The following is an 8,677-nucleotide window of genomic DNA, read 5'->3' on the forward strand; positions in this document are numbered from 1 at the left end:
TCTAAAACACTCCCATATACTTGGTTCCTATTTCTGCTATAAGGTGGTCATATAAGAAGTCAATGTTTCTTTCATAGAGACATTTTCATTTGAAAGACGCAATACTTTTTCTACTATGTGCCTCCCTGGAAAATGAGAATTTTATGAGTCTACATTTGTCCTGGTAGTAGGCCAAAAGTGGAACCCACAATGTTGACTTATGATCTCCACACAAATATCAAGAAGTTTGTAGGACTGTAATCAGAAACAGCAGCTCAGTCCCTTGTCCATTTCTGTGTCCGTGAGTGTGGACAAGTGGAAGACTAGCTATCATTGATGAAAGGAAGACAGAGACATAATATAATGTCAGGAAGGCAGATTAAGTCAATCCTGAACGCTCCATTTTATTCATACACCAAACTTAAGTAGTCTAACAAAGGTGCGGTAATGGAAGGGGACTTCTATTAATATGTATAAAGGGAAAACAGAAATTGCTTCCACTAATGCTAAAGGCACAGTATAATTGCACATACTATGTGCCTTCAGGCACCCCATTGCTGTACTTACTCCCTTTAGGGTGGTTAACCCGTCTAATCCCAAATCATTGCTATTTAGGTGGGAGACATTCATCTTCAAGTCACAGGTGCCTTTAGCAGGAAAGATATTATCTTAAGGATAATAGGAGTTATTGGAGCATTTTGAACTCATGACAAGTTGGAAAGGATTCCCATTTAGGAGCTGAGAAACTTCAGACTGGCAGAATATATTCCAGGACTGCCAAAGCCATACAGAAGCCTTGTATGCAAACATGTGATGAGATCTACCTTTAACTGCTTTGTGGCAGTGCACATGTTTAATCCCAGGTCAAAGGAGGCTGCCTGATTTTGCTTAGGTTGAGGCCTGCCAAATCCACAGAATGAGTTTAAGTCCTGCACAGATAAACCCTGTTTTGAAAACAAAAAACAAAACAAAATCACATAAAGGAAAAATCAGATCAACCTTCTGGTGGTAGCCTACAGATATAAATGGTATTGAAGGAGGAAGCTTTCCCTCTTTGGCTGTTTACCCTAGCTCTGGGTAGCAAGTTTATTCTTTTACTACCACTAGAGCCTCCTTTTCTGGAATTTTGATGTATAATGACCAGCTGACACATCCATCATGATAAACTAAAAACTGCTGTACTCTTCAGATTCCCATTGGTAGGCAAACTTTGTTGGACTAACTACATCAAAGCTTATGAGACATGCTGATAAATCCACTTTCTACATATATGGTGAGATTCATCCTACATTCTTTTTCATGTAGAGAACCTTGATTACTGCAGTTGGTTTTTGTTTTGTTTTTTATCTGCTCACTGAAGATGTATTGGGTAACAATAGTGCTCACAAATACATACTTCCTAGTTCAATTCCTCTCTACATATTCAATTTTCCATTAAGACTACTTTTCTCATTATGTCTTTGCCAAGTGTTTGCTCTGAGTTTCAGGGATAAAATTCTACATCTATGGAGCCAACATATAGCATTCTGCCATGACAAAAGATCATTTATCTTTTTTGAGATCTGGTCCCTGCTTTTCTGTCCTGATTGTCTGAACACATCTTCCCATCCCAGCTTTTTAAAAAATATTTTTTACCTTTTATGTTTCCTATCTACCTCATTTCCCATCACCTTCTCCTCAGGATCCTATATGTGGAACAGGTCCTTCAGTTTCAGGTATCTGGTCGCCTTTAGGAACAGTACTGGGAACACATTTGCTGTTTAATCCTCCCATTTCCCTAAGTAGCTAGACATGCTGTCTCCAGTCCCTACTGAAATTGTTCAATGTGTAAAATGGAGCTTGAACTTAAAAGCCGTTTAAAAAGGATAACATATATGAAATGCAAACTATGTCTAGGCTGGCTCCTCTCTGAGTATTTTCCAGAGATAGATACATGTTATGTTAGAAATATTTGTCTTTATGGATCTCCTCTGTGGGTGAAGTGATTTCTCCATGGGAAAGCATATTAATGCTAGGACATATGCAATTTCATCATGTTAGAAGAATGTTTATGAGACAATCTCTTATGTTGATGTAAGTGGAATTGGTTGCATGCTGTTGCTCTCCAAAGCAATGGCCTTGCTGTCTTCTGTACTATACCTTCAAATTTCTTAAATTTCTGTAACACCTAAGAGATTTAAATTTTCCATTAGAGTCAAGTAGCCAACTATCCAGTGCAGTCACAGGAAAAGCATTTGCATGTGGAGCATTGCTTCTGCCTTCAGTGCAGAAAAAGAAAAATTGTTTACACTGCAAGAGGATTCAGGGTAAGCAACCAGGTGCTGGAGTCACCACTATGAAAAACAGTACATGACTGTGGTAAGGGGAGTGATTTTGTTATTTCCCAGTATGTTTTAATCTGTCATGTGTTTGAACACAGACCAGAGTATGTAGGTGTACAGTTTGTGAAGGATGAAATGAAAGGCAGGATTGCTCAGTGGCTAGCATTGCCACTTTTGTGGGTAGAGCTTCTTTCAGTGTTCATCAGTCATCTTGGAGGAAATGGGTGGTGCCAGCACCTGGCCTGTGTCTCTTTTATAAAAGTTTTTTTAATGAAATATTTTAAATGCCATATTCTCTAGATCTCTGAGCATCTGAGGGCTGTCTGACTGTCTAGCATACCTTAGTATACAAAATATCCCTGTAATTAATCTGTTTTGAAAACTGGATCCAAGCTGAGAGGCTGTGGAGGGATGTTTTACTCAGGGCCCTGCAGCCTGTCTGTAACTGGTTTTAACTTAGTAGGTTAGACTTATAACCATAGAGGACAAAGAGGTAGAGAAAAACTCCCTTTGATAATAGAGGCTTTACCTTAATAAACAGCTCATAGGAAAGACTGGGTGGCATAAATATTTTGTTAGCTTGAAATAGACATTTATAACCTTAAATATTTACCACCATTAAAAGGCACATAACAATTTAGAAATATTTGAGACTTAGTACAGTTGAATTTAAGTTGCATGAAGTTAGCTTACATTTACTTAAAGTTAAATTTAAGTTAAATGTACAGATATATTAAACAGGACTGTGTAAAATTGAGAAGGACTAGAATGTAGTGAGATAGTCCTTCTCTGGCACTGACCACACCCATTGGGGGGTGGAGCCATGGGCAGAAGTGACCTGTGGAAGGAGGTGAGAGGGGTCCAGGAAAGGCGCTCTCTTTCTGGCGTGACTTGGACAGGAGAGGATCTGGTTGAATTTCCTGGTGTTCATCTGTCTAGGTTGTAAGTTATTTCTCCCTGAATAAACATCTGTTCGGCCTGTTTGTTTATCCTGATCCTTATTTACCACGATACTAGAATGTGAAGCTATATATGACATAGTGAAAAAAGAAATTAGAGACAAAGAATAAAGAATAAAGCAAATAAAAGAATAAAAGCAAAAGGTAAATGAATTACAGGTTCTGTTGGTGGCAGAAGCTGGCTAGACTCCCTGTGCCTAGGTGGCTGGTGTAGCAGAGGGAAGAACCATGGGGGGGGGGTGAGGCTCGGCCACATTGTGAAAATGGCAGCTGCCATAAACATATCCCCAAAAGCTGGCAGAAATCATAAAGTTTTGAGATTCAATTTTGTCTTGAGTAGATGCTGCCTCAGCTCAGCCTACTGCCTTGAGACAGGCTGCAGCTGCGGCGGGCAGGAGAGTTTTAGTTTGGTATGAAGAGAACAGAACCAAGTTTAGGGTAAGAGGTTGTTTAATAGAGAGAAAAAACTCATTCCATCTACCTGTGCACTGGCAGTAATTTGAAAGATCTTGTAAAATATCGGGATCTAGAGAGCCGTTATGCGGCCAATTTGAATTTTCTAGGGGATATCTAGGCCTCTTTTTAGTACAAAGGTAAAGAAGTCTGGGTGCCTTAACAAGTGGCATTAAGTGAAAGGGTTTTAAATTTTCTATCAGGCATCCCATTGGAGTGGTGGGGGATATTTCCTTAGTCAGTTTATTCCCCATGGGTAGAGAGGAAAGTGACCAGGTAGTCTTGGAACTCGCCAGCCCAAGAGTGTGGCCACACCATAAGTGAGAATGGCAGAGTGTTATTTGAAGCTGTCAGCCTGAAAACGTTGCCAGGGCCAATAGAAGCTGGAAGGACTCAGCAGTTCGAGAGCAGAGCAGATATACCACCCTAGGTGGTATGTCTTCTACCCGTGAGGAATGTACCAGACCTTAAGGAAATGGGTTAAAATTTAAAAGGTTACCTTACCTAATTGAAGCCTGTGTGGGGTGGTATTTCCAGCAAACGGGGGGGAGGGTGGAGGCAGAGTACTGGTATCTGAAACAGGATCCTGAGTGTCTCTGGCTGGCCGCCCACCAGCAGACAGCTGCCAGTGACCCTCAAGGAGAGTCTGCCTGGGTTTCAGCACCAATGTTGTTCTTTTGCTGTGCAACTAATGCCTAAGAAACACAAACACGAGACTCAGAGCCCACGTTGAGTTTGTTGAAATCAGTGTTTCTCTGATTTCTTTATCAGCTCCTTTGTTGTCTGAATATAGAATGGCTATGATCTTTTTTTTGTTTATCTTATATGCTGATAAATTGCTGAATGTGTTTTTCAGCTGTAGGAGTACCATGGTAGAGTTTTTTGGTTGCTTATTTAAACTATCATATCTTCTGAAAATAGAGAAAGATTGAATTCTTCCTCTCAATTTGTATACTCTTGATATCCTTTTCTTGTCTTATTTCTTTAGCTAGCACTTGAAATACAATAATGAAGAGATGTGGAGAAAAAGGGCAGCCTAGGCTTTGTCATGAATTTAGAGGAATCACCTTAAGCTTCTCTACATTTAGCTTGATATTTACTCTGTGTTTACTACAAATTGCTTTTATTATGTTTATATAAATATAAATTCCTGTTTTCCCTGATCTCTCTAAGACCTTTAACATGAAAGGTTGTTGAGTGTTGTCAAAGGTTTTTTCTACATCTAGGGAGATGATCATATGATTTTTTCATTTTTTAGTTTGTTTATATAGTGGTATATTTGATATATTTTCATATGGGAAGTCATCCCTGCAGCCCAAGGATGAAGCCTACTTGATCATGGTAGATGATTTTTCTGATATATTCTTGGATTCGGTTTTCCCGTATTTTCTTGAGCATTTTTGCATCAATGTGCAGGAGGGATATTGGTCTGTAATTTTCTCTAAGTTGTGTCTTTGTGTTAATGGGTATTAAGGTGATTGTAGCCTAAAAAAAGTGTTTGGTAATGAAACTTCTTTTTCTATTATGTGGAACAGTTTCAAGAGTATTAATATTAGCTCTTCCATGAATTTTCGGTAGAATTCTTCACTGAAAAAAGACATCTGGCTCTGGGATTTTTTTATGTTGGAAGGCTATGTATGATTATTCCTACTTTGTTAGTTGTTATAGGTCAATATAAGTTGCTTGTCTATTCTTGATTTAATTTTGTAAAGTAATAGTTGTCCAGAAATTTGTCCATATCCTTTGAATTTTCAAATTTTGTGGAGTATATGATTCCAAAACATGACCTGAAAATTGCCTGGATTTCCACAGTGTCTATTGTTCTGTACCCCTTTTTGTTTCTGATTTTGTTAATTTCCATGTTCTCTCTGTGCTTTTTGTTTAGTTTGGATAAAGGTTCCGTCTAACTTGTTAATTTTTTGAAAAAAAAACCCAACTCTTTATTGCAATTATTTATTTTGTAATGTTTTCCTGTTTTCTACTTTATTATTTTCAGCCCAAAAATTGATAATGGGGCCTACTCCTGGTGGTTGAGTTTGCTTCATTTGTGTCCTAAGGTTTTCAGTTGTGTTGTTAATTCTCTAATGTGTCTCTCATCTGTTTACTTCATATGGGCACTTAATGCAATCAACTTCCCTCATAGCAGTGCTTTCAAGGTGTCCCATTAATTCATGTATGTTGTATCCACAACCTCATTGAATTTTAGGAATTCCTTAATTTCTTTATTTCATCTTAGACCCAAATATGATGAAATTGAGCATTATTCAGTTTTCATGAGTTTGTAGGTTTTCTGTGATGTTGTTTTTATTGAATTCCAATTATAAATCATGGTAGTCTGATAAGATACAGGGAAATATTCAAATGTTTTTGTATTGCATGAGGATTTTTATGTTGCCTCGTATATGGTCAATTTCAGAGTATGTTCCATGTGGAGTAGAGAAGAATTTATATATTTTTTGGTTTGGATGAAACGTTCAATAGATGTCTGTGAAACCAAATTGAAACATATCTTCTGTTATTTCTTTTGTTTCTTTGTAAAGTTTCTGACTGGCGTTCCTGTGTAGTGGTGAGAGTGGGGTGTTGAAGTCTCCCACTCTAAGTGTGTGTAGTTTTATGTGAGGTTTGAGTTTTAGTACCATTTCTTTTATGAATGTGTGCGTATTTGTATTTGGGGCGTAGGGATTCAGAATTGAGGGTTTTGTGCTTAGGATTTCTCCTGTGATGGATACAAAATGACTGTTTTCATCTCTTTTAATTGATTTTGGTTTGAAGTCTAACTTGTTAGGTATTACGATAGCCAAACCTGCTTGCTTCTTGGGTCAAGTTGATTGGAAGATCTTTTCCAAGCCCTTTAACCTGAGTAATGTCTATCTTTGAATCTTAGATGTGTTTCTTGTGTGCAGCAGAAGGATGGATCCTGTTTCCATATTAATTCTGTTAGCCTTTCTCTATTTATTAGTGAGATAATACCATTAACATTGAGGGAAAGTAAGGGACATTTTTGATTAATGGTTTTTGTTTATGATTTGATGTTGGCAGTGGTTTTGTGTATATATTTTCCCTGCTTTTCCCTTCAATTCTGTTGAAGTTAGATTATCTATTTCCTATGAGTTTTTGAGCTGTGGCCATGCCACAGGCAGAGCATGATCTGGAGCCAGTCCAGGGAATTTGCAGGTTAGGGTGTGGGGGGAATTTCATGCAAATTTTTCTGGGACTCACCTCTAGCAGAATCCTGGCAATGGGGGTTATAGATCCTGGTACACAGTGTTTCAAGATGTTCCTGCATGGATAGGCGGATCTAGCCAGGGCCTGGCACTCTCCTTCTGAATCCTCTCTAGCAGAGACCCAGCGATGGGCGGCAAGCATCCAGCACCATGGACTCATTGATACTTGGAACTAGCCGTGGCCTGGCATTCTTCAAGTGAGGCCTCTAGCCAAGGATGGTGTCTGTTTTTCTAGCTTTTTTAGTTTTAATTTTTTATTTATTTATTTATTTTTTTGAGACCCCATTTTTTTGTGACTCTGCCGCTTGTCCCACAACTATATCTTGTATACCAGGCTTGTCTTGAACTCACAGAGATAGGCTTCCATCTGCCTCCTAAGCACTAGCGTTAAATGCATGTGCCACCACCACCCAGCTATTGGCATCTTTTTACATGTATTCTTTAAACACATTAGTGCTTGTATCTCTGTGTTGCTGCTCTCCTATGCTTCTTAGATTTTACTTATTCCATTCCTTTTGTCAAGTGATGTTTATTATTGATTTCTGAGTAGAGCAAAGTCTTTTGTAACTTTGGGTTGTCTTATGCTATATAATTGAGAATTGTTTTGAACTCCCAATCATGTGTCTCACGTACAGTGCTGGGAAGAAACACCTACACTTTCTTCCTGCCTGGCCCTTGACTGGTCAGTGAGAAGGAAAATAGACCAGAAATTGAGTGAACTCCCAAGTTCTCTGATTAGTGTGGAGACTTATATATGAAGAGGGATTTGTGCAAGGATTGAGTTCATGACCCACTTGGATACTAGTGGAGTCACAGTGCAGAAAGGGAGAGGAAGGATATAAGCTGAGATGTCCTCCTTCAATGATAGTTGAGGTGAGCAATGTGGAATCAGTTAATCATTCCTACATAATCCATAATTTTCCTGGTGGGCAGTTTCTTGGAATCACCAGATGAGGGCTATCAAGAATCTGGATAGAGGAGAGACCTTATCATGAATACAAATTGCTATAGTTAAAGTATTCAGCCAAAACAGGTCTGGGTGAACTATTGTGGACTATGTAACAGGGCTGATATTTTTGTGGTTTTGGATGTACAGTCTGAGAGAAAAGGTTTGAAAAATCCTTGGTGTGCTCTAATTGAAACCACATGGAGCTACACTTATTAGGCCCATGGACACTGTGGCCTTAGTCAGTAATGTTAATGGGATTGCCTGTTTCCCCCCCTGTACTCCACTGCTTGAGTAGCCTTCTCCTAGGGTTGTCACATCAAATGGTAATTCCTGTTGACTTCTTAGAAGTCTGTCATTTCCTTACATTTCCCAATAGACGTAGTATACAGAAGCTATTCCTCATGAGAAGCTTACTTAGAATAACACATGGCTTAAGCTAATTACTCTCTGTCCCAGCTTTAATCTTTTCTTTGTTCTGCCTTCCCTACTTTTCTTATCTTCTGACACTTCTTCCTCCAGATCTGCTATTCAAAGTAACTCCTGTACTATGAAATAATTATGGTGCTATCTTTTCTGTTGAAAGCTCATATTGCCTTACTGGCCTAACTTGCAGTATACTGTCACTATTTAAATTCCTCAAAGAATAAGCTGGGGTCAGACATTGAAAGAACTTAAAGAAGGCAACATATGTGGAATGCAAAATGTTTTAGGAGCGAGATTGTGGTTTTCACGCCTGTAATCCCAGCACTCAGGAGACACAGGAAAGTAGAGCTATATGAGACCAAGGCGAGC

This window comes from Phodopus roborovskii, unplaced genomic scaffold (assembly GCF_943737965.1).
Source record: "Phodopus roborovskii unplaced genomic scaffold, PHOROB, whole genome shotgun sequence".
Lineage (NCBI taxonomy): Eukaryota > Metazoa > Chordata > Mammalia > Rodentia > Cricetidae > Phodopus > Phodopus roborovskii.